At 36.9% G+C, this 24,682-nt stretch overlaps 1 protein-coding gene across 1 annotated transcript in view; it reads right to left on the bottom strand.

Moving 5' to 3' along the window:
- Positions 1 to 24,682, bottom strand: part of LOC145693559 (26S proteasome non-ATPase regulatory subunit 1-like) — a 756,631-nt gene that overhangs the window by 68,283 nt on the left and 663,666 nt on the right. The gene's annotated exons all lie outside the window — the stretch shown is intronic.

The raw sequence follows: 24,682 nt of genomic DNA, 5'->3' as shown, positions 1-24,682 counted from the left end.
TCTTAAGAGATTCTGCGCCCCTGTATTCCGTAGTGAAAAAGTGGGCAGCTGAATTTAAGCGTGGGAGAAACAGCATTGAAGATGACAGCCGCAGTGGCAGGTCTTCATCGACCCCTACAAAAAATGTTAGTCAAATTTGTGACCTGATTTTGAATGACCGCAGAATTAAAATCCGAGATATACTTAACCGAGACTGTGGGTTTTTCCTATGAGCGAGCATACGACATTATCGTAAACAAATGAGGGTTTTCTAAGGTGTACGCGAGATGGGTATCCAAATTGCTTTCAGTTGAACACAAACGCAATCGACTCACCCCTTCCCATGATTATTTGGAACTGTTTAAAAGTGATCCGGCGGAATTTATTTGCAGATTTGTGACTAAGCACGAGACATGGGTACACCATCATGCACCGGAATCAAAACAGCAAACGAAACAATGAAAATGACCTGGATCTCCTGTCTCAAAAAGCAAGGCAAGCAAGTTTTGTGAAGAAACAAGGTTATGGCATCAATGTTTTGGGATACTAGGGGCATTATCCTGATTGATTTCTTGGAAAAGGGAAAGACTGTCGATTGAGAATGCTACAACACCCTACTGTGACGTTTGCATGAGGAAATCAGAATTAAAAACCCAAAAATGATGCGAAGAAAGGTGTTCTTTCACCAGGAAAATGTACGCGTTCCCACATCCCTTGCACCTATGGCAGAAATTCATTCTTGTGGGTTCGAACTGTTTCCGCACCCGCCCTATTCGCCTGATCTGGTCCTCTCGGACTTTCACTTGTTTAGAAATCTGATTTTTTTTGTTTTTTAAGGAGGGGGTCAGGAATTTTTTTTCGGATGCAGAGGTGAAAAGTGCTATACTCGAATATTTTGCAGGGCTCGAGGAATCATTTTTTAAAAGTGGTAACAGAAGCGTTACCGGAGAGGTGGCGTAGAAAACGTGGGGATTACGTGGAAAAATATTTTCTAATTTGGTAGGTTAGGTCACCAACTTTACATCCACCTTCCCTGCATTACTACATGGATTGAAACAAAAGAAAAAAATCAGACAAATGTACAAGATAATTTGCGTATTTCAACACCTGTTTAAAACTGGGTGATTACATTATATAGGATAGTGATTTGTTAACTTTATAATTAATACACGAATCAGACGTTTACTTCGCAAATGATGGCCTGGCTTCGGTCTCCAGTAGAGGCGAGATTTCCAAGGAATCGCCTAGTCTCTGTCAAAATCAGGAAATCCTGACAGAAAAAATGGTAGATAAGTGGCAGACAATAGTATTGACAATATTCTGTCCGTGGGTTTTGTGTGTGTATTCACCTTGTTCCTAGCACATTATCATTCAACCAATTTTTTCATACTCACCCACTTTCATTACTCATCCGTCTCCTTTAGCCTAATCCGTAAGCAGACACAGTGAAGTATAACGTACACTCATGTCCAAAATGATTGTCACATATCTATAACTGTCTTCTTGTAATATAATTTGATAATGATTTTGCAGGGTACTTTTAATACTGATACTATATGTATAATTGGGAAATGTATATTTGTGGTAAATTTCATAAGAAAAGAATTATAAATACGAAAATTATAATGAGTAAAACAAAATGTTGCTAAATGAACAAGAAAGTTTTATTTTCGTTTTATTGTTCTTATTTACTGCTCTTTTGACATGAAATTTGCCACATACATGTCTTTGCCGATTATACACATACTAACATTATAAGAAATATCGGATGAATTTGTTATCAAATTATATTCCTACAATAACACATTTATAGATATTCGACAATCATTTTGAACATGAGTGTACACCCACTGTTAGTCTTTACAATGTGCTAACATTGTTTATTTAGGGTTTCAACTGTCACTCGAGGTATTTGTTCATTGTTCTTTGTCAAGTGAGCTTATGCAGTCGAATGTGTTTCATACACATTCAAGTAGAAAATATTTTTGTTTATTTCAAGTGGATGTGAACTGGGAACATAATGACATTACATGAAAATGTCACTAATTTGAAAGTTACAAGAAATTCATTGCAGCTGACAATCCTGGGTTTATCAGTATCATTAGACATTAATATTTAAGTAATATGCTGTATATTATAATACTAATGTGCATCAACATTATGTTAAAATACTACTGTAGTTCAAAAATCCTCATAATACATAGAATTCTCTGGCAACCCTAAATACTGGACATATTTTATGTACGACAGTACGTATGATTACTATTATTGCATTACTAGTTTATAAATGGTTTGCATGCGATTGCTACCCTACACGGAAATAAACACGTGGGGTATGATATTCTCAATGCGCCTACTGATGTTAAGCAAATTGACGCGCCTGCTTAAGGACTAAAGGGCATAATTCGCTCTCACTTCCTATTTATGAAACGAAAACCTCAACTAGAGCGTTAATTGAAACTCAACAACTTATAATTATTAGAAAGCAATAACTGAGGCAAGGGCGAAAGCGAAAGAGCATCCTGGACGCTATGCTTCCTAGCTGCACCACTGCTTTGAGTGAGGAGGCACACCGCAAGTTTCAAAATGGTTCGTCTGTGCATCAGCTGCCTTTTATCCACCTCCTCTTCACCTCTTTTCAAAGTGCTGCCAGAGTCAAGGCAGAGAGAGAGAAGGGAATGGGGAACGTTCTGGAATCGATTTGTACTTGTGAAGGGAACCGGTACCCAAGCGAAGGGAGGCAGAAAGGTCATAAGGGAAACCGAGAACTCCATGACTCCAGGCAAACGCTCCAACAGGAAGATGCAAATTTCAAAGGAATAGTGAGATTCGTTCCAAACTTTTTTTTTCACTGTATAACGTTGCAAATCAACTGATACATGAGAGAAAACACTTCATTTCTTTGGCAAATGTGTTCCTTTTCTTTTATTAAAAGAAACAAACGAAGAACTCGGATGACGATCAACACCGAAATCAGGAGCTTAAAAGGGTGTAAAAAAAATGACAGATGGTATGTTGATGTGACATATCATCAGACGAGTTAGATTAGTTGGTTGGACTTTGGCGTCCCTTTTCAGTCCTAAGGCTACACGAGACGTGGACCTATAGTTTGATATCAAATCAGAACCATCGTAATCAGTTTAAATTTCAAGGTCCTCTCACCGGGAATCGAACCCGGAAGCCTGTACACAAAAGACGTGCGGAGGACTCACGGGAGTTCGGATTAAACTATTGTGGCCAGTATTCAAAATGCTGAATTGGGCAATATCACAACTTCCATTAATGCACAACAAGATTATTTTCTTTAGTTTAACGTTGCTTTTCAGCAAGACTATGAAACTCTGACTTACAGGTTAACGTGTGATCCGACCCGCATCAAGCTCCAACTGGGAACCGAACCTAGCTCTGCAGCATCAAAGACAGTATGCTAACCACTTAGCCACAATACTTTTCAACTCAATCGAAGAGCCTTTGGACAGGCGTTGACAACAAATCTTGTTCATATTTTTAGGTTATAACGTCTGCGGATAATGAACAAACAAGCTTCGTAATCTTGCTTGTTACATAACTCTCAGTCAAAATATAAATGCAAATTTGCGCAGCTCTTACTCTTTCCTGATTTTAATGTGGGCTAAAATAGTAATAACAATCATCGTAAGTATCCTGCTCTTACTCGCAGGTCACTTGTCGCAACCGAGAAACTTCCATGCTCCACGGTCCTCCGGTAACCTCTTCGTCTTCACGTACGATTTTTCTACTTTTATATAATCCATTAATTGTAGCCTCCTTCGCTCCTTTCCCCTCTATCCTTCCTAGGATAGGTGCTGACTGCCACAGCCAATTATTGGTGCTGACTGCCACGACTGTCGCTGATTGCAAATATGAAGGTGCTGACTGCCACGACGGCGTGCTGACTGCCACGAGCCTGGGAGAAACTGTATTTTGAAAGAGAGGAATTAATCCCTCATACTAAATTTATGATTATTAATTAATTTAGTAGGGATTAATTTAGTAATCATCACAGCAAATCTATATGGCATCCTATAAGTAAAAAAGTTGCTCACTAAGTGGAACAACATACACTTGGATGTTTATAAAGGGATTGTTTTTTCTGTTATATGTACAATTTGCACATTTCATTGTTTATATTAATTGTTTTATTGTATTATTTAATGGATATGATGGTCTGAAGCCAGCTGACAAGGGAAGTTTGGGAGAAGCACTCGCCTGCAGAGAAATAAGCATGCCATTTGAAGGACCAATTCATGCTGATTACGACAGGTAATAAAACTCCTGTACGTTGAGAACTGTTCGAGATATTCAGCTTGGAAATTTGTATGAGAAAATGAGTGGATGCACGTTTCAATGCGTTAAGTATTCTCACCCATGGCGAAGCCTCATGGTTTGAACTTGCTATTGCGTGATCACTGGGGTCCATTCACAGACAAATTGTCCATTACAAGTTGCATGACGGATGGCAAAGACCTAATGGTTGAGAAGATACCAAGAATTGCACACGATTTGTGCAACCATTTGATGTGTTTTGATTCCGATCAATCAAAGATTATGGCAGGAGATTTGTATATACATAGTATGAATCTTCTTTATCTGGACGTTATAATGTACCAACGAAACAATCAAATAAAGTTCGTGTCCATACGAATCACTTCCGATCACCGCGATACATGGGATTGTTTCAGTTTGAGTTCTGCAAGGCAGGTTACGAACAAATTATAGGCCTATAACTTTTGAATCCACCTGTCGAATTTGCTTTTTGCTTTGGTTCTGCGAACTGTTCTCTTGACGGATGTAACACAATTGCACATATAAAATGTTCATGGTGCAAGGGAGTATTTTGCCTGCGTCATTTCTTCATAAAACAGAAGAACAACAGTGATCAATTTTCATCTCTAACCTATGATTATTGTGAACAATGTAATGACTAATTGTATCTAACAAACCCGTTAGTTATTGCGAAACACTTTTTTCTGTTACTTCCGATAGCTTTCAATTCGTATGTCAATATTCGTTACAAATTATGTTGTACTTAACGCGTATAAATGCGTATATCCTCATTTTCTCATATAAACTTCCAAGTTGAATATCTCGAACCGTTCTCAACCGTACAGGAATTTTATTAGCTTGTTATAATCAGCATGAATTGGGACTTCAAATGGCATGCTTAGTTTCTCTGCAGGCAAGTGCTTTCTCCTGAACTTCTCTTGTGAGGTACAACCAGCAGTGCTTTTTTGATGGAACTTTCAAGAGCTGCTCGAAACAATTTGCACAGCTGTACACAGTTCATAGAGAGTTCTACTGAGAACACATAAATCGTACCAATTTTATACGCACCGCTCTCTGACAAAACTGAAAGTACACTCATGTCCAAAATTATTGTCGTATAACTGTCTTCTTGTACTAAGAATATAATTTGATAATTTTGCAGAGTACTTTTAATACTTATATTATGTGTATAATCAGGAAATTTATATTTGTGATAAATTTCATAGGAAAAGAATTATAAATACGAAACTCATAATAAGTAAAACAAAATGTAACTAAATGGACAAGAAAATTTTATTTTCGTTTTATTGTTCTTATTTACTGCTCTTTTGACATGAAATTTACCACATACCTGTCTTTTCCGATTATACACATACTAACATTATAAGAAATACCGGGCGAATTCGTTATCAAATTATATTACTAGAACAACATATTTATAATCATGTGATAATAATTTTGGACATGAATATACATACAGAGACCTGTTTACCTTTGTTAGGTGTTGGTCTGAACAACACGATCCTAAGGATCATCTAGTTTCTTTAATGCTTCTTGGCGTCCGGTAATATTACGTCTAGCAACTTTCTCTCAGGCTCGTGGCAGTCAGCACGCCATCGTGGTAGTCAGCACCTTGATATTGGCAATCAGCGCCAGTCGTGGCAATCAGCACCAATAATTGGCTGTGGCAGTCAGCACCTCACCCTTTCCTACCACCTATCATCTAGCACGTCTCTCATGATACAATTTCTTCTTAGGCAATGTCCCAACCAGTTTCTCTTCCTCTTCTTAATAACATCTGAAACTGTTCTTTCCTCCCCCATCAATTTGTTTAAAATAAAAATACTCACAAGTCCTCGAAACTAGATATTTCCAATGTTTGCCGATTGCTTGTTTTTTCTCTAGTAGATGTTCAGCACAAAATTTTACAGGAAATCGGCAATTCCAACACTACAAGATTTTCGTAAACATCTATAAGAACTTGAAAGCCCTTACAATAGTCTATATCCTAAGATATAACGTTAGAAGTTTCCCCAAAGTCTCTAACTGGTCTTTTCTTCTTTACACAATAACTACCGACTTTAATACATCCAACACTGGGAATCATTAGCCTCCTTTTTCGTTCCACTAAATACATTCTACATATTACTCAGAATACAGTTTCTTTGCAAATAATTCATGACTACCTCATTTTCATCTCACTAACAAAGTGTGTCTGGGTTCAATATCCGCTGGGAAGAATTTTCGACGCTAATGCAACACGCGAGATAATTGAAGAACCACTGGTCCAGAAAACCTAAGGCAGTCTCTCATCACATCACCATAACTTTGCATCTGAATGAATTCTGGCTGTTAATGTTACTTCCTTGTTTTAGTTTTTAATGTCCCCAGTACGCAGCCAAAGTCCACTGGGAAGGAGCTTTTGACCTTTTTAAGATTGGGACACTTCCATTCCACTCATAGCTATCTTTCTTGGTATTGCAATTTTTCACAAACAGCAGTGTATATTAAATGTTTCTTATATAACGAACATACCATGTAGTTATTATTTTATCTTCTAATTCCAGAGTACAGCAATTTTAAAATTTAGAAGTCTTAATTAAATTTACGGACGTCTGCTTCGATATATTTGTAAAATGCTTGTTAACATCTGTGTGTACATAAAAACATCAATAAATGTGCATTATGCATCGTTCCACATCAACTGAATATCGCTTTGTGTAATGCCTCGTCCCTACTTAAAATGGAAAACAAAAATTCTGTTGGATATGATTAGGTCATCACGAGTTAATCAAGTTCGTTTAGCCTGAGCTCATTAACCGTATGTGAAAAAATAATTATTTTTCTCGTTATTATTATATAATTTATTTTTTGTTCCCAATTGCAGATGTCCACCTTAATTACAATTTCGTTTGTCAATATATTGATTTCTCTTTTTGAAACATACTTTTACGTTTGTATTTCACTCCACGTTTTCAATGCCACCGTTCTTGACATATTCGGTTGCTCGTTAACAATAAACCAGTGACATCGTGTTCGTGAGTTTTCTCGAGGTAACCCCATTTCCTTCCATATCGTCATTCCACCAATTATTCCATTATTTACTTGCCTTTATCATCCCTCTCCCTTAGACTAAAGGACATCATCACGGGACGTTACGCTGAAAGAGTTCATTTTAGTAAAATCAGTGGTTAATTTTATTCAGCCAACTAAAACAACACTTCGGTTCCGTTACTATTTTCGAAGATGCAGTGATCCTATGTACGACATGGCTACTTGCAACAATGTTGACTAGCGATTCTGAAGTCTGGAAAGGTCACAATTCAACATCATGCGTCGCATAGGCGCACTATGTGGTAGGGTCCACAGAGTCCGAATCCGGACACTACCAAAACTTCGTAAAAAAATGTTTTCCGTCCCCGGTTATGCCAGCTAGGCTAAAGGAGACGGTAATGATGAGAAATGAATGCAAGAGTGGAATGAATAAAGTGGGAGGAAACGGGAGAACTCCGTGAAAATAGCCCCACACAGTGTTTGATCATCACAAAGCTCACTTGGAGCGAGCTGGGATCGAACCAAGTACCCCATACACCAGAGATGAAACCCTACTGATTGAGTTTTCTGTAGAACTACATCTCCCGAATCCTGAAGTATAGTTCTCTCTTTACTTCTGGTAGATCTATAGAAGAATCTTTCTGCTTTTAAGACGAATTTATTTACCTTACCTACCCACCCTAATTAAAGAATTTAGGTAGATATTCTTTTCAAATGCTTTTCCTATTTAGAGGAACACACGAAATAGGAGTGAGGATAGAGTTTGATTTAATGAGTCAATACATTTAGAAATTAAGGTGGGCAGTGGCAAGGGCGCCGATTCTGGGGGCCAAGGGGGCCCGGGTCCCCCCAAAGCTCATGTGGGCTCCCATGTATTTTTATGAACATGAATTTTTATACGCATTTGTTATTGTTATACGTATTGTAATATATATTTTTTATGAATGCCCCCCCCCCAAAGTTACAGAGAAATCGGCGCCCTTGGGCAGAGAGGACGCTTTTATGAAGGCTAACCCTTCTGTCTACCACAGGCCCTATTAATTAGAGACTTCTTAAACTTAGAGAGATCTTAAGAGAATTTAGAGAGGAGAATACAATGTAAGTAACTCTCATTCATTTACTTTAAAGTTTTACACAGAATTAATCTATTTTTCTGAATAAAAGATTATTAGAGGTAAATTGTTCGTTATGATTTTATATGCAAAGTAAGAACCTGAAGTTTTACAAAACCTACTAATGAAGTTATTAAGTTTGTGTGTAAAAAAAGAAAAGTAATGAAAATTAGTAATGAAACAATTACTACTTCTTACATAGCCTGAATATATAATTTTTATACATTCTGTTCTTAAAGTGTGTTTGTCAGATTTCTTGGTCCAATAGAGACTGTTATAATCTGTACGCACAGACCAGAGAAAACTCTATATTATATAGAGCCTAGGAAAGTAATAAGCTTTTCCTTAAATAAATTTCTTTTGACTATATACATATATAAGTTATAATGTGTGTGTGTTGTGGATTATTTAGATAAGCATTTATTGCAACTTAAGAACATTTTAAAGAATTCTTATCGAAAACTTCGATCATATTGTTTCTACTGTAAAATCTTCTATATAGCATGGAATTACTTAGTGACTTTTATGGGTACTACTTCATGAATTGTCCTCCGTTCCATTTGGGTCTCCTCTGGGGATTCTATCAAGAGATCATCCTCCTGAAAACACTATCAACGGTACGAGAGCTATTTTCTCCAGAGACCTCAATAAGGAAAAAAAAAAAAAAAAAGAATTGTTTTCTCAACTTTCATTTTCGAGGAAATCATCGATCGATACTACATTAAAAAGTAAAATACATCAATTGGATACGGAAACACTAGGAGCCTTGTTTTCTTGGATACCTGATCGGATCACTTTAAGTCAAATTTTATGTTCTTAATGTAGGCCTATTAGTAAAACGTGGGTCAGAAATGACTTATTTACTAGTCAAGTTGAACGTTCAAACGTTCTTGCTTTGCAGCTGAAAGACCCTGAGCTGGATTGATTACTGGATTAATGGATATTTAATAGAGACGATAGCGTCACTTTAAAGTCAATGGCCGGCATATTCTGCACTTTAAATATTTAAAATGAAAATCCTAAAAGAAGTGAAGTTCAAGTATTCGTCAAGATAATAAAACATGAAAACCCTAACAGAATAAGTAATGAAATTTAGAATGTATAACTAGAAAATAAGCAGAAATAATCGCAATAATAGTCAGATAAAACAGGAAAAATTAAAAAGAAAACTTCACGGCACTTTAAGAGTCTTCATCCCGGCGAAATTAAAATATCGCTAATTTTACAGTAATTATGTGATATCTTCAAATAGATAAAAGATAATTGAAATTTGGAACAAGAGCACCCTAGACAATATTATTTTGCGTGAGGTACCTTTATCACAAGTCACTTAGTGGCTTTATGTTTTCAGCTGTTTAGAAACGCGAAAATAAATGCCGATTTTCAAAATGGATCGAAATCGAAATCAGATAAGTGAGTCGTGATAACGGTTTCTCATGTAAAATGATATTGTCTAGGGCGCTCTTGTTCCACATTTCGATGATCGTTTATCTATTTGGTGGGGTGCTGACTGCCACAGCCAATTATTGGTGCTGATTGCCACGACTGGCGCTAATTGCCAATATCAAGGTGCTGACTGCCACGATGGCGTGCTGACTGCCACGAACCTGAGAGAAAGTTGCTAGGCGTAACATTACCGGACGCCAAGAAGCATGAAAGAAACTAGATGATCCTTAGGATCGTGTTGTTCAGACCAACACCTAACAAAGGTAAACAGGTCTCTGTATGTACACTCATGTCCAAAATTATTGTCACACGATTATAAATATGTTGTTCTAGTAATATAATTTGATAACGAAGTCGCCCGGTATTTCTTATAATGTTAGTATGTGTATAATCAGCAAAGACATGTATGTGGTAAATTTCATGTCAAAAGAGCAGTAAATAAGAACAATAAAACGAAAATAAAATTTTCTTGTCCATTTAGTTACATTTTATTTTACTCATTATGATTTTCGTATTTATAATTCTTTTCCTATGAAATCTATCACAAATATAAATTTCCTGATTATACACATAATATAAGTTTTAAAAGTACTCTGCAAAATTATCAAATTATATTCTTACAAGAAGATAGTTATAGATATGCGACAATAATTTTTGACATGAGTGTACTTTTAGTTTTGTCAGGGAGCGGTGCGTACAAAATTGGTACGATTTATGTATTCTCACTTGAACTCCCTATGTCAGAATGAACTGTGTACAGCTGCGCAAATTGTTTCGAGCAGCTCTTGAAAGTTCCATCAAAAAAGCACTGCTGGCTGTACCTCACAAGAGAAGTTCAGGAGAAAGCACTCGCCTGCAGAGAAACTAAGCATGCCATTTGAAGTCCCAATTTATGTTGATTATAACAAGCTAATAAAATTCCTGTACGGTTGAGAACGGTTCGAGATATTCAACTTGGAAGTTTATATGAGAAAATGAGGATATGCGCATTTATACGCGAGTACAACATAATTAGTAACGAATATTGACATACGAATTGAAAGCTATCGGAAGTAACAGAAAAAAAGTGTTTCGCAATAACTAACGGGTTTGTTAGATACAATTGGTCATTACATTGTTCACAATAATCATAGGTTAGAGATAAAAATTGATCACTGTTGTTCTTCTGTTTTATGAAGAAATGACGCAGGCAAAATACTCCCTTGCACCATGAACATTTTATATGTGCAATTGTGTTGCATCCGGCAAGAGAACAGTTCGCAGAACTAAAGCAAAAAGCAAATTCGACAAGTAATTCAAAAGTTATAGGCCTCCTTGCAGAACGCAAACTGAAACAATCCTATGTATCGCGGTGATCGGAAGTGATTCGTATGGACACGAACTTTATTTGATTGTTTCGTTGGTACATTATAACGTCCAGATGAAGAAGATTCATATTATGTACAAATCTCCTGCTATAATCTTTGATTGATCGGAATCAAAACACATCAAATGGTTGCACAAATCGTGTGCAATTCTTTGGTATCTACTCAACCATTAGGTCTTTGTCATCCGTCATGCAACTTGTAATGGACAATTTGTCTGTGAATGGACCCCAGTGATCAAGCAATAGCAATTTCAAACCATCAGGCTTCGCCATGGGTGAGAATACTTAACGTATTGAAACGTGCGTCCACTCATTTTCTCATATAAATTTCCAAGCTGAATATCTCGAACAGTTCTCAACGTACAGGAGTTTTATTACCTGTTGTAATCAGCATGAATTGGTCCTTCAAATGACATGCCTATTTCTCTGCAGGCGAGTGCTTCTCCCAAACTTCCCTTGTCAGCTGGCTTCAGACCATCATATCCATTAAATAATACAATAAAACAATTAATATAAACAATGAAATGTGCAAATTGTACATATAACAGAAAAGACAATCCCTTTATAAACATCCAAGTGTATGTCATTCCACTTAGTGAACAACTTTGTAACTTATAGGATGCCACATAGATTTGCTGTGATGATTACTAAATTAATCCCTACTAAATTAATTAATTAATCATAAATTTAGTGTGAGGGATTAATTCCTCTCTTTCCAAATACAGTTCCTCCCAGGCTCGTGGCAGTCAGCACCTTCATATCTGCAATCAGCGACAGTCGTGGCAGTCAGCACCAATAATTGGCTGTGGCAGTCAGCACCCGTGGCAGTCAGCACCTATCCATCTATTTGAAGGTATCACATAATTACTGTAAAATTAGCGGTATTTTAATTTCGCCGGGATGAAGACTCTTAACTATTCCAATCTCATAAACCAGTGGGCGGCAAACTGTGAAGCCTCTGAGCTGCCGTACCGTTTTTACTACTACGACAACCAAAAGAACTACCAACTTTAAAAAATCTTACATTTGTTTATTACCTATACATTTACATATCTAGTAAATATGAAATCAAGTAAATGTCTAGTATACACATAATATATGCGTATATAATCAACTGTGAGATGAAGCTGACAGTGGCAGTTGCGCGGGAGAAACAAGCAGTTGTCGTCAGCGCCCCCTGTCGTTAGTGTCCGCTCAGTGGAGGAATCAAGGTTAGCTAACCGGAGCGTTAACGCGATCTATCGAAAATGTCCCCGAGAACTACTAGTAGCTCGCAAACGACAGTTTGGCAATCGCTGTCATAAACAAAGGTGAGAATACGGTCACTAGAGACTGCATTAATCCCTAAAACCTCATCAAGATTTTTAAGTAGTCCTAAACATTCTTTAAGATTTCTCGATTGGAATCCAGAGGCTAGAAAGTATATGCTTTTCCAGCATTTTCTCCTGAGTTTACGCAAGAATGGTACTTCTAAACTGGAACACTTTTGTTTTCTCTCTCTCTCTCTTTTCAAAAGTATTTCGGGTTTCACTTTAAATGTTTCCAATGTAAAATGCGCTGACAGTAGTATCCAGAACACTGTTAATGAACAGATGCTTTCATCGGAAATTGTGTATTTAAACTGAACTAATTTTGATACAATGTAATTCAAACACTTTTAGACAATACAGCATGGTAGTCATATCTGCTGTATGTAAAACTCGAGTAAAATGTGGCTATAACCAAGGGCACCGATTTCTCTGTAACTTGGAAGGGGGGGGGGGCATTCAGATGTGTGTTTGGTTGCAGAGAATAGTCTAAGAAGGCATATATGAGGATTTTAAGACAAATTGAATTCAAATTATGCAAAATATTGTATATTCATGAAAAATACATATAACAGTGCATATAACAATAAAAAGTACATATTCATAAAAATACATGGACTCCACATTAACATTGGGGGGCCCGGGCTCCCCAGCCCCCAGAATCGGCGCTCTTGGCTGTAACGGATGTCAGTATAACGAAATGTTCAAAATTGCGAAATTATTTTTAGTCCTCTTACCTTTCCCTTATTTCACAAATGATGAGACATTTTATTTTAACGAGTTTAGAACTTTCGGTATAACGAATGAAAGTTTGATCTCTTTTGCCTACATATAAATTTACTGTTCAAAAGAGAATTGAAAGTAATCCTGTTCCTCAGATAATACAATAAATGTATGCGATCGGTTGAGAAGAACAACGATTTGAAAGAAATCAACAACCGTTATTCCACTAAATGGTACGAATTTTCCAACAATCTTTGGGCATCTTCCAATGCAAGAAGTGACATTCTTGGATAATACACTGAGATTATTGGTTAAGAAGGAGCGCGAAGTTTAAAATGAACCAATAAACGTACCGATTTTATGTCTCTGCATTACCATTTCGTTTATTCAAGTTACATCTTGCACTTTCGCATCACGTGTTCATTTTTGTGATGGGCAAAAAGGTTTACTTCGTTCAACAGTTCACTCACTGAAATAAATTCGTTAATTTGAATTCTTCAGCGGTTCATTTATTTTTTTACAGTCGGGAGAGGAACTGCGAATTTGAAACCTGAGTTCTTGAAAACTGATTTATTTGATTGTAAGAAAGTTTTACTATAACAAATCAAGTTCGGAGGTCCCCAAAATTTCTGTTATAGTGGTAGTTTACTGTATTAATGTTGCTAATATAGAGATTTATACAACGAAATTCCCTATGAATATCATTTTAACCTTTAGTGCAGGAGTTTCGGGTTATATTCTCGAGAACATGCTTACATCCCATATAGATCCACGTCTCATATAGCTTCGATGCTGAAATTTCATGTAAAATACCAATTTCTATTGGAAAATATATTGTGTTTCTTGAATTTTATGTTACAAGGCTATTCCCTTTAAGGAGGGAACTACGAGAAATGAATGTTAATAATGCAAAGTAAAGGGACAATATGTAACGACAACGCATTGATCGGGATTCGAACCCAAGAGGGAAAGATCTTTTAAACCCTAGCCTAATTCCTTAGATCACCGACCATGAAGCCGACACAATGGATTCTGAGATATTACAAGGAAATCAGTTCAGGAAAATTAACAAAAGCTTTCAACAGTGTTGTGGAGAAAATTATCAGTTTCCATTTGAGAGAGTTAAAAGCGTCATAATCTATCGAACAGAACACTTACATCGTGAGACAGCTCTCGTAAGACCTACAACAAATCAATACAAGCAGTTAAAATGAACAAGAGAATTACCAGTACCCAAATAGCAAACACTTAAATGTAGGATTTCAACTTAAGTTAACATCAGTAGTAAATATATATTCAGTATAGCTTAATGGGGAGAACGAGGGGCAGAGAAGCAATGGAATAGGATATTCCCTTAATGGGTTAACGCAGTTTTAGAGGAAATCACAATCTCCCGTCACTCCAAGGAACACGAGAAAACCACAACCGCAGCTGCGGCTGCAACAGAGAACATAAATATACCTCGTAAAAAACTAATAGCACGACATTAAATAGAGGACGTAAAAAAATTCGCGACGCTTGAGCGAAAATTCAATATCGGATAATGGTTACAGAGTTACAAATGAGTCAAACATTGCCGCATTAACACAAACAGAAAAAAGAAATCATGAAAACTCAATCACAATTTATTCAAAGAAATGCATACAGAAGTTGATAACCAAAGGAAATTGTTGAAAAGCGAATCCAAACATTTTGCGACTTTACTTAGGAAATTACCATTTCACACACGAAGACTAGCAGAAGGAAACTACACCAGTTATATATAAGCAGTCCTCTAATGTTGAAATATTCCTAATCTTTCTTTAACAAGCTTTCCTCTAGCGCTGAAGACTTAGGAAATATCTATAATGCATAGATTGTTATTGATGATCACTGTTAAGGATTCTGATATCACAAACACGTAACTAGCCAGAAATTGAGAGAATTTTATGCATTACGTCCTTTAGCTGAAGTTTTCATCTTAAGTTTACCTGGCTTAGCTAGCACCTTCAGTACGGTTCATCCACTAGTTTGTGGTCCTCCCTAGTTTTTCTGCCCCTATACGTTCTATTATGTCCCTTGTACACATTTTTTCACAAATTTGTTCTAATCATTATGTTTTCTTTTTTCCATCATAGTCTACTATTGTTCTTTGATTCAGCAATTTCCATTGTGCTAAATGTACACGTATTTCTGTAACCTATATTTATTTATCGCTGAACAAAACATATGTTTAACTGTTTTATACCAAACCGGTATTTCTAGCTTATTCACGATTTTTGAGAAAAGGATCTGTAAAGAATGTGGCTAGATACAAGTAGGCCCTACTGCAACAAATAAATAGCTCAAACTTTTAATTCTTCCAGTATTTTTCTTCAGGATTTTTCTTGTATTAAAACTCTTTCCTCAGTATGTTTTTAAAGTCTGATGTCCCATGGTTATGCACTGAGACTAACAAAGGAAGTTCGGGAGAAAGCACTCACCTGCAGAGAAACTAAGCATGCCATTTGAAAGATCAATTCATGCTGAATACAACAAGCTAATAACATTCCTGTACGGTTGAGAACTTTTCACGAAATTCAACGTTAAATGCACGATTGCGCTTTCTAGCGACCTATCATTATTATGCAGTTTTGATGGTTTGAACTTGCTACTACTTGATCAATGGGGTCCATTCACAGACGAATTGTCCATTACAAGTTGGATGACAGATGGCAAAGACGTAATAGTTGAGATTATACCAAAGAACTGCACACAACTTGTAAAACCATTTGATGTGGTTAGATTCAGACCAATCAAAGACTATGGCAGGAGATTTGTAGAATACACAGTATGAAACTTCTTCATCCGCACGTTATGATGTACCAAGGAAATAATCAAATAAAGTTTGTGTCCATGCTAATGAATCAGTTCCGATCGCCGCGATACATTGGATTGTTTCCGTTTGCGTTGCACAAGGCAGGCTACCGAACAAATTATATACCTTTCGAATCACCTGTCGAATTTGCTTTTCACTTTGCTTATGCGAACTGTTCTCTTGACGGATGCAACGCAATTGCACATATAAAATTTTTATGGTGCAAGGAAGTCTTTTGCCTGAGTCATTTCTTCATAGTACAGAACAACAACAGTGATTAATTTTCATGTCCAATCTGTCATTATTGTGAACAGTATAATGACTAATTTTAACTAACAAACCCGTTAATTATTGCAAAACAGTTTTTTTCTCTTACCTCCGATAGATTTCAATTCGTATGTCAATATTTGTTGCTAATATTATACTTAACGTGTTTAAAATGCGCATATACTCATTTTTTTTAAATATAAACTTCCAAGTTGAATATCTCGAACAGTTCTCAACCGTACATAAATTTTATTAGCTTGTTGTAATCAGCATGAATTGGGCCTTCAAATGCAATGCTTAGTTTCTCTGTAGGCGAGTGCTTTCTCCCGAACTTTTCTTGTAAGGGAGACTGAGATGATGGGATAGATGATAATGGTTAAATAAGGAAAGTAGGAGAAAACGAGAGAACCCCGAAATCCACAGAGGTCAGTGGGCCTTTCTTGGGGTTCTCCAGTTTCCTCCCACATTCTCTTTCCATCAACTTCTTTCTTAGTTATCCACTTTCATTAATTGTCGTTTCCTTTAGCCTACAGAGCACATCAGTCAGAGATAAAACTGAAATATTTCATTTTATGAAGAACAATTACTATTGATTAAGCTACTAGCATGTAAATAAAAACATCCTTAGGAAATTACGTTTTAATGCAATCTAATTTACATGTATATCTGTATACTTCGTACTACACGAGTTAATTTTTCGGCACCTACCACATTTAACTTAAATACGTGAAGTCGAAACTACAGGCCATGTATCATAACTGCAGAGCTACAGCCAGAATATTCCTTAAATATTAAATGTAACACGTTTCCAAAGCAAGTTCCTCCTCAATTTAGTTGATTATATCTTCCCATGTGCAATATCTTCGAAAACAAATAAATAAATAAATAAACCATGTAATTTAGCTTCCAGTCCTGGTCTCCAATCCGTTTAGTCCTTTTATGTCTTAAGATAAATAAAAAAAACTAAGCTTGCGAAAGAAATTTCCAGACGGAAACTTGGAGCAAAATATAAAACAGATATTGATGCTTCACAAACAGTTCCTTTTACACATACTCTTTCTGTTGTATATATCATAAAATCAACAATCAAGGAAGATGTTTCTTTATTGTTTACTGATAAAACACTGACTCTTCCGGAATATAAGAAAAGGAAATAGTAAGAACATAAAGTGGAAACATGACAAACGATGTAAAGCAATACCCAACATAGTTAAAACGCAATTGCAGATATTAGAAATTTATGCAAATAAAAACCATAGTATGAATATTAACACTCTCAAGAGTAAACTCCCTTTTGGATTCTTCCCAGGGAAATAAATTACACCATATAATGGCTGTTACTCATATATCCATATACAGGGAGAATTAGAGGGCCGCGGTGGCTCAGTGGTAGAGCGTTCACCTCTGGTGCATGGGGGTCTCTGGTTTGATCCCTGCTCGCGTCAAGTGAACTTTGTGGTGGACAAACGAACGTGGTTAGCATAGCCGGCATACCCGTGGTGGGACGTAAAACTCAAAGATTTCATTTCATTACATGAAGGATCATTTATCTTGATACGCCCTTGTAACTTTTAAACTAATGGATACAAAAACGCTGAAATTTCGTTTGCTGTAATGCTAATAGCAGCAGGGGGACGTTGTTTGACATGCTCTTCAATACCACTAGATTAACAGTGTTGCCAACCCAACAGTTTTATTTTGTGAAATAGCACTATGTCAGATTAATACATATTTTAAATCTACGTGTAAATCGAAAACTTACAATTCTACACTTATTATGAACTAAGGATGCTACAGTATCACAAACATCGAAAAACAAGCTATTTTTGAAGTGTTCTATAACAGTAATTACGTAAGTGATGGATGGAGTAATGCAATTTTGAGTTAATACCGGTACTTCATATGATTTCGTGTGATCTACCGAACGCTTCCCCTTCTCATCAACTCACTGTCTCAGGAATGAATCCTCCGTCGACTATTGTTCTTACAACAATCAGCAGATCTCGTAACATTAAAATCAAATAAGATTCCATCGTTAACGTCAAAACGCAAATTTTGAGATATGCTTGTTGGCTATTTCAACGACAATATTTGTAATGTACCACGAGCTTGTGTTTATAAACAATCACACGTGATCCTGCTTATAAACAACAACCCCATATACCGTGTTTACTCGCATAATAGTCGCACCTTAAGTTTGAAGTAAAAACATTCGCTACAAAAATTTCCCCGCATAAAAGTTGCACGAGTCCGAGCAAAAGAGCTTTTTGTGTTTATAGATACGTAACATCGTTACCTATCTCTCAACAGAGATCAGGCATTTACTCCCACCCTCCATTCTGTGCGCCTCCTCCACGTATAACTCATCTCAGTATCGCAGAAGTTTACAACAATCTCGTCTGCTCTGGCATTCCTTCGTATTGCTTCGAGGGTTTCAAACATCTGGTTGTTATTCCAAAAAGCATTTCTGACTGGCGGAGAGCCTCTGGTGCCAAAGCGATACAAACTACCTTCGTTGCTACGCAACTTTCAGTTCATTGATGTTCATCATTACGGTAGCTGGAAGGGAGCGTAGCCTGGCCATTGCGTGTTCGAATGCAACTTACGGGAGCGGAGGCTATATTTTTATTTTTTTTTTATGTTGGCAATGCTATATGTATCAAAATTCGAGTTTTGATCGTACTGATAATTGAATGACAGCTTTCCTCGCGTAATAGTCGCAGTTGGATTTTCACATTAAAAAAATTGGTACAAAAGTGCGACTATTACGCGAGTAAGAGTACTACACTTCATGTTGGATTACTACAAGAAGCAGACGACGGATCACCAGCACCGCCTACAAAATCACATGACGACATGGGAGCAGAAGTGCCACCGCCGTCCGGAACGCCTATATAAGGAATAGGGATGCGCTCGAGTCGAGACATGTCTCGAATCTCGACTCGACTCGAATTCGAGTCGAGACACACTTTGTAAAATTCGAGACGAGTCGAGACAAACGTATTTCTCGACTCGAATTTTCGAGTCGAGACACGAGTCGAGTCGAGACGGCTCTTAAAAATCTCGACTCGACTCGAATGTCTCGAAAATCTTTCTATAATTTTTAATATTATTTTGAAACAGCCTTCTCGACTCGAATTCCAATTCCAGCTTTTATACCTTCAGAAAGGTACAGAACGCATAAAATTAATAGTTAATCTTTAAAGATCAAGATTTAATTTTCAGCTCAATTCAGTTAATTAGAACTAATAGTTAATGTCGTTGTATTTGGTTGTACTGCAAATATAATAATAATAATAATAATAATAATTGATTATCTAGTTTGTATAAAACTATTATCCGTAGTCTAAATCTAGTTTGTATAAAACTATTGCGATAAAGTGAACTTCATAAATTCTCTGAATGAGCAGTTGGTAGTCTATAGTAATTTAGCATAGTTATAATTATTGTGTTTTCGTTCCCATGAACGCAATAGGGTTACGTAACTTCTGGATTAGTCGCTTGCACAACTATTCTGAGGCTTTACTTTGTTGCAGCTTATCACGAGCTACGGATAATATATAATGTAACATTTGTTGTAAATCACATATTATGATACGAAACTATTTTACATAGTATATCTTATCTAATATAAATAAAATAAAGATTTGTTTGTGTGTTTGTCTGTCTGTTTGTGTGCGACCTGCGGACCAGACGAGTGGACCGAGAGTTCCCAAAATTTGGTCACGGGTACCTTAGTCCAGGCCCCAGATCAAGACGAAGCGTTTTTTTTTAATTTCGAACCAGGGGGGTCTCGGGGGGGGGACGTTTACTGGGACCGACCTGGGGACCAGACAAGTTGACCGAGAGTTACCGAATTTTGGTCACGGATACCTTGGTCCAGGTCCCAGTCTAAGGCGAAGCGTTTTTGTCAAAATTGGAACCAGGGGGTCTCAGGGGGGCGTTTAGCGAGACATGTAGCAAAAGTAATCCAAATTGATCGACATTAGTGTCAAAACCATAATTTTCACGGTCGCTGAGATCAATGGTGACACTTCCATCAGCGATGGCTTGCAAATTCAGCTACTACTGTATGCGGGCCGGGTGTCAGCGGGTGAGGAATACCGAGACATGTATAAATAGCCCATATTGATTGATACTAGTGTCAAATCCATAGTTTTCGCGGTCACTGAAATGAATGGTGATACTTCCACAGGTGTTGACTTCCAAATACAGCCCCCATGCGAAGAATGGGTATATTAAGCTAGTATTACAATAAATGGACTGCTTGGATGCCAAGAACTAGTACAGATAAGTATCATTCACTTCTATGAATAGGTATTTTTTAAAAGGATTTTTGTAAACACTAAGTTATAAAACAATGAACTACATACAGTAGTTATGGTTTTGGTTCCCAACATGGATTGTTCATGAGATATTGAACTCCAACTTTCACTCCTGGAAAATTTCAATTTTGGAGTTAGGCCACTAGGCATCAAAGCAGTTCACTGTAAGATAAATACATTCCGCACATTAGTAACATAGTTGTTCAGGGGCCTTCGATTTCCATCCTCTCAAATGAAAGCTGAACGATTGCTTGATACATGCTGACTATATAGGAGAAATAGTGTATTAAGTTTTCGAGCTTTGGTGCGTATCCGTATTTACACTCTGATATAACTTTAAGTTCACACTCAAATCGAGCTAATTGTTTAATGCATTTCGAAAGCTTTTGTTTTTGTGCAGCTCATTAAGGAAAATCTATTTCATAATCTTAACATTTATGTACTAGGAAACTATGAACGTAAAGTGGACTCGACCTAGCCCCGTGGCCGCTGTGACTCAGTGGCACAGCTCTCACCCTTGGTGTGTGAGGACTCTGATTCTATGTGTGTGTGTGAACTCCGCGGCTAGTGTACGCGTCTTTGCCGTGGAAGACTCGGGCTCAATTCCCGGCGCGAGCTCATGTAGTTCGGATTCCACGTTAATCAGTAGGTTTACATTTCATATATCCTCGCTGCTGAAAGAGACGGTAAAGTCAAAATCAACTCAACAAAATATATGTGTGTGTGCTTATGTGAATTTCCTCGTGGCTGTATGGTTAACACATACGCCTTGATCGCGGGAGACTCTGGTTCGATTTACGGTGGAAGCTCATGAAGTTGTTACCGGTATCCCACTTTAAACTGTAGATCCATACCTCATATAACCATAGATATACTATGGTACAGAGTAAAACAGGCATAGAAATTTAAGCTTTTTAGGCTAATTTAATCTTACATATAATGCATCTAGCTTGGCCTAGTTATAATGGAGGAAATGCTATCATTGCAACACTCTGAGAATAGAAAATGTTCGTCAGGTATTACTATCCCCCCTCTCCAGCAGAATGAAAACCCTGACTAAAACTCAATATATATATATATAACTATTTTGTGTAATGTAACAAACAGTGGCGGATAGTATTCATGTTTCCTTGCAGAGGTTCTTACGAGGGTTCGCTTCCATCTTCCTTTCCCCAAAAACTAAAATAAATTAAAAAATTGCTATTACTTGTTAATCTTGTACAAAGGACGCGGATTAAAATCCCAGTGTAACACCCCTTCACATTTAGATTTTTCCCCTGGAAGAAAACCAGTTATTATTGTTTCTTGATTTCTCAGTCTCACCTACATAAACATACGAATAGAATTACAGGATAGGACATGTTTAGAGTGCTTGCACGTGACATCTAACTATGTTTCTCATCAAATGTGTCACAGATGAAAATTTCCGTTTGTACTGCCTCTATTTTCTGGTACATATGTTTCATTTATGTTATGTTGCTAAAATTCGTTAGGAAACAAGTACAGACTGCGCCTGTGTGCCTGACAAAAGAAGGTTGCGGACCAAAGATAGCCGTTCTTTACCTAAGGTCGTTACACAGCAGGATTTCATTCAGTCAGAGGGAAAAGAAAAAATAATTTAAGGTTTCTACATTTGTTTTGAACTGCAATATACTTCTTCCTTTTATTTTAAGAACCATTTCCTTCTCATTTGTCTGCATCAGAAAAAAAATGCAAAAAATCACTAGAATGTGCCTATTTACCCAAAGTACGTACTAGATCACTAGTTCAATAGTAAAATCACTAAATCTAGTACGAAATCATAAATGTGGCATCCCTGGGTTGGAGCGAAAATAATGGTTGGAGTAAAAACTAGTCCGTATTTCTACTGCGTTCTGTTGTTGAATTCACAGAAATGTTCAAAAATAAATTCAAGAAGTAAAACACGATCCTACAAAAGACTGTTTACTTGCTCACTGGTTTTCGTATTGTGAACTGAAACTCAAGTGCGCAGTCATGTTGAATACTTCTGTCCCTTTCTACTTTACAACTTGAGGTGGGATGAGGGTCAGAATAGATCTAGTGATATACCGCTAAAAGAAGTACTTCAGTACAGAGTCGGAAGCGGTAGTATTGTTTATACTACTTACAACGTTACCCCCCACATAAAATATAAATTCACCCTTTCTCCCTTCCCTTTTTCGAATACAATGAACCGACTCTTTTGCTGAAGAAAGATGCTAAAAGAAAATTGAAACATCTGTGTCTAAACTTTCTTTGAAGCGCAGTCTTTTGTATTTGTAAGGTTTTGCGAGTGTTTTCGAGATAGCCAAATCTTTTACCATGGACTCCTGCTGCGAACGGACCGTGAGTAAACACCCGATCTCGCTGTGCTCAATTTCTCTCGCACACGTGAAATGGTTTGTTGTTTCCAAAACAAATAGGAAGTTACCTTGTGCTTTTGCATTTCTGCACGCACACAGGTACCATTCTTGTTTTAATGATCAGAAGTAATATCAAAACCATCCGATATATATGATACGAAATAGCTAACAGAGGGTGGCAAAGATAAAAGTAGGCCTATACCAAGTTTTCCGCGTGGTACCATTATGGAGAATAAATACCATATTTGATAAAGTCACGTAGATGCGCTTAAACCTATTCCATCTATCCTTATAACTTTTCTGGTCTCATCAATTTCTCAGGAGAATACGTACAACATATGTCCAAATTCCATATATACTCTTTCTAAACTAATGAGTAAACTCATTAAGAACACCAACTGATATCAATAAACAGTAAAGAAAACAATACTTTATACTTCTGTCATTTGGTACACATCTCTATGAAGCATAGCTTGTTTCTTTTCGAAATAGCTCCTTTGTGTCACAGCTGTGGTTAGTTTTGTTTTGTGTTAGGATGAAAGAGAGAAATGCAATATTTGCTTCGCGGTGAAGTTATATATATTATTAAGATGAGCGGTGATAAGCGAGGTTTAACAAAGAGTGCCTTTCGGATGCACAATTTAACGGGTAGTTGCAGTCCGTGTTGAGAATCGAACCAAAGCTATGTAAGACATGTTATAATAAATCCAAAAGGTGTGTTGTATCGGTGCAGTACCAGTTTTTCACGTTTTTCAAAATGTTCCAAAACCCAAAGAATAATCTTTAATTTCTGATATTTTAGTCGTCACAAATTACAATTTTATAATGTAGTCAATGTTTATAATTACTGGGCAGTTGGGCGTTTAAACTAATGACATCATAATAAAGTCAAAACCATAATTTTGAGTTGAATAGATTCTGAGTTTAACGTCCCGTTCAGCAGCGAGGCTATGTGAGACGTGGACCTACTGATTAACGTGGAATCCGAACCACATGAACTCCTACCGGGAATCAAGCCCAGGTTTCCCACGCCAAAGGCAAGTATGCTAACTGTTAGCCACGAAGGAGCTCCACCATAATTTTAGTGGGCGATAAGGAATATCTCGCCACTGCTTTTACAATAAATAAAATTTTATAAGTATTAAAGAATAGTGGTAAGAGATTTTATAATAGCTCTTTTATTTATGAGATATGAGTATTTTGAAAAAAAAAAAACAACTAAAGAATAGGTTGGCGGAATCTCAAAAGACTCGTAAAATAAACTTTCCTATAAATACATACGCACCTTACTCACCTTTTATAATTGCCTCAAGTGAGTTTAAAGATTTTTAAACACTAGTGTGAAACCGGGCTCTGCCGTTGCGATCGATTTACAGGTCTTGAGACGAAAGTAAGAAGGGACACACAGTAAGTAAAAACAATTAATATGCCTGTAACTTTCCCCCAAATGAGTGTATCTTAAAACTAACCTCACCATTATTTTTCTAATTAAATTCTAGCCCGAAATTATGTATCATATTACCCTATTCCCATTTTGAAAACTTGACCTTAATTCAAAATGGCGGATTTCAAGATGGCTGCCATCAAGGTCATATCTACCATACGACTTCCCCCCCCAGG

This window comes from Thermobia domestica, chromosome 8, assembly GCF_964235325.1.
Source record: "Thermobia domestica chromosome 8, izTheDome1.hap1.1, whole genome shotgun sequence".
In the NCBI taxonomy this organism is placed as follows: Eukaryota; Metazoa; Arthropoda; class Insecta; order Zygentoma; family Lepismatidae; genus Thermobia; species Thermobia domestica.
Note: the sequence above shows the minus strand (reverse complement) of the source record. Positions and strands in the feature narration are given on the sequence as shown.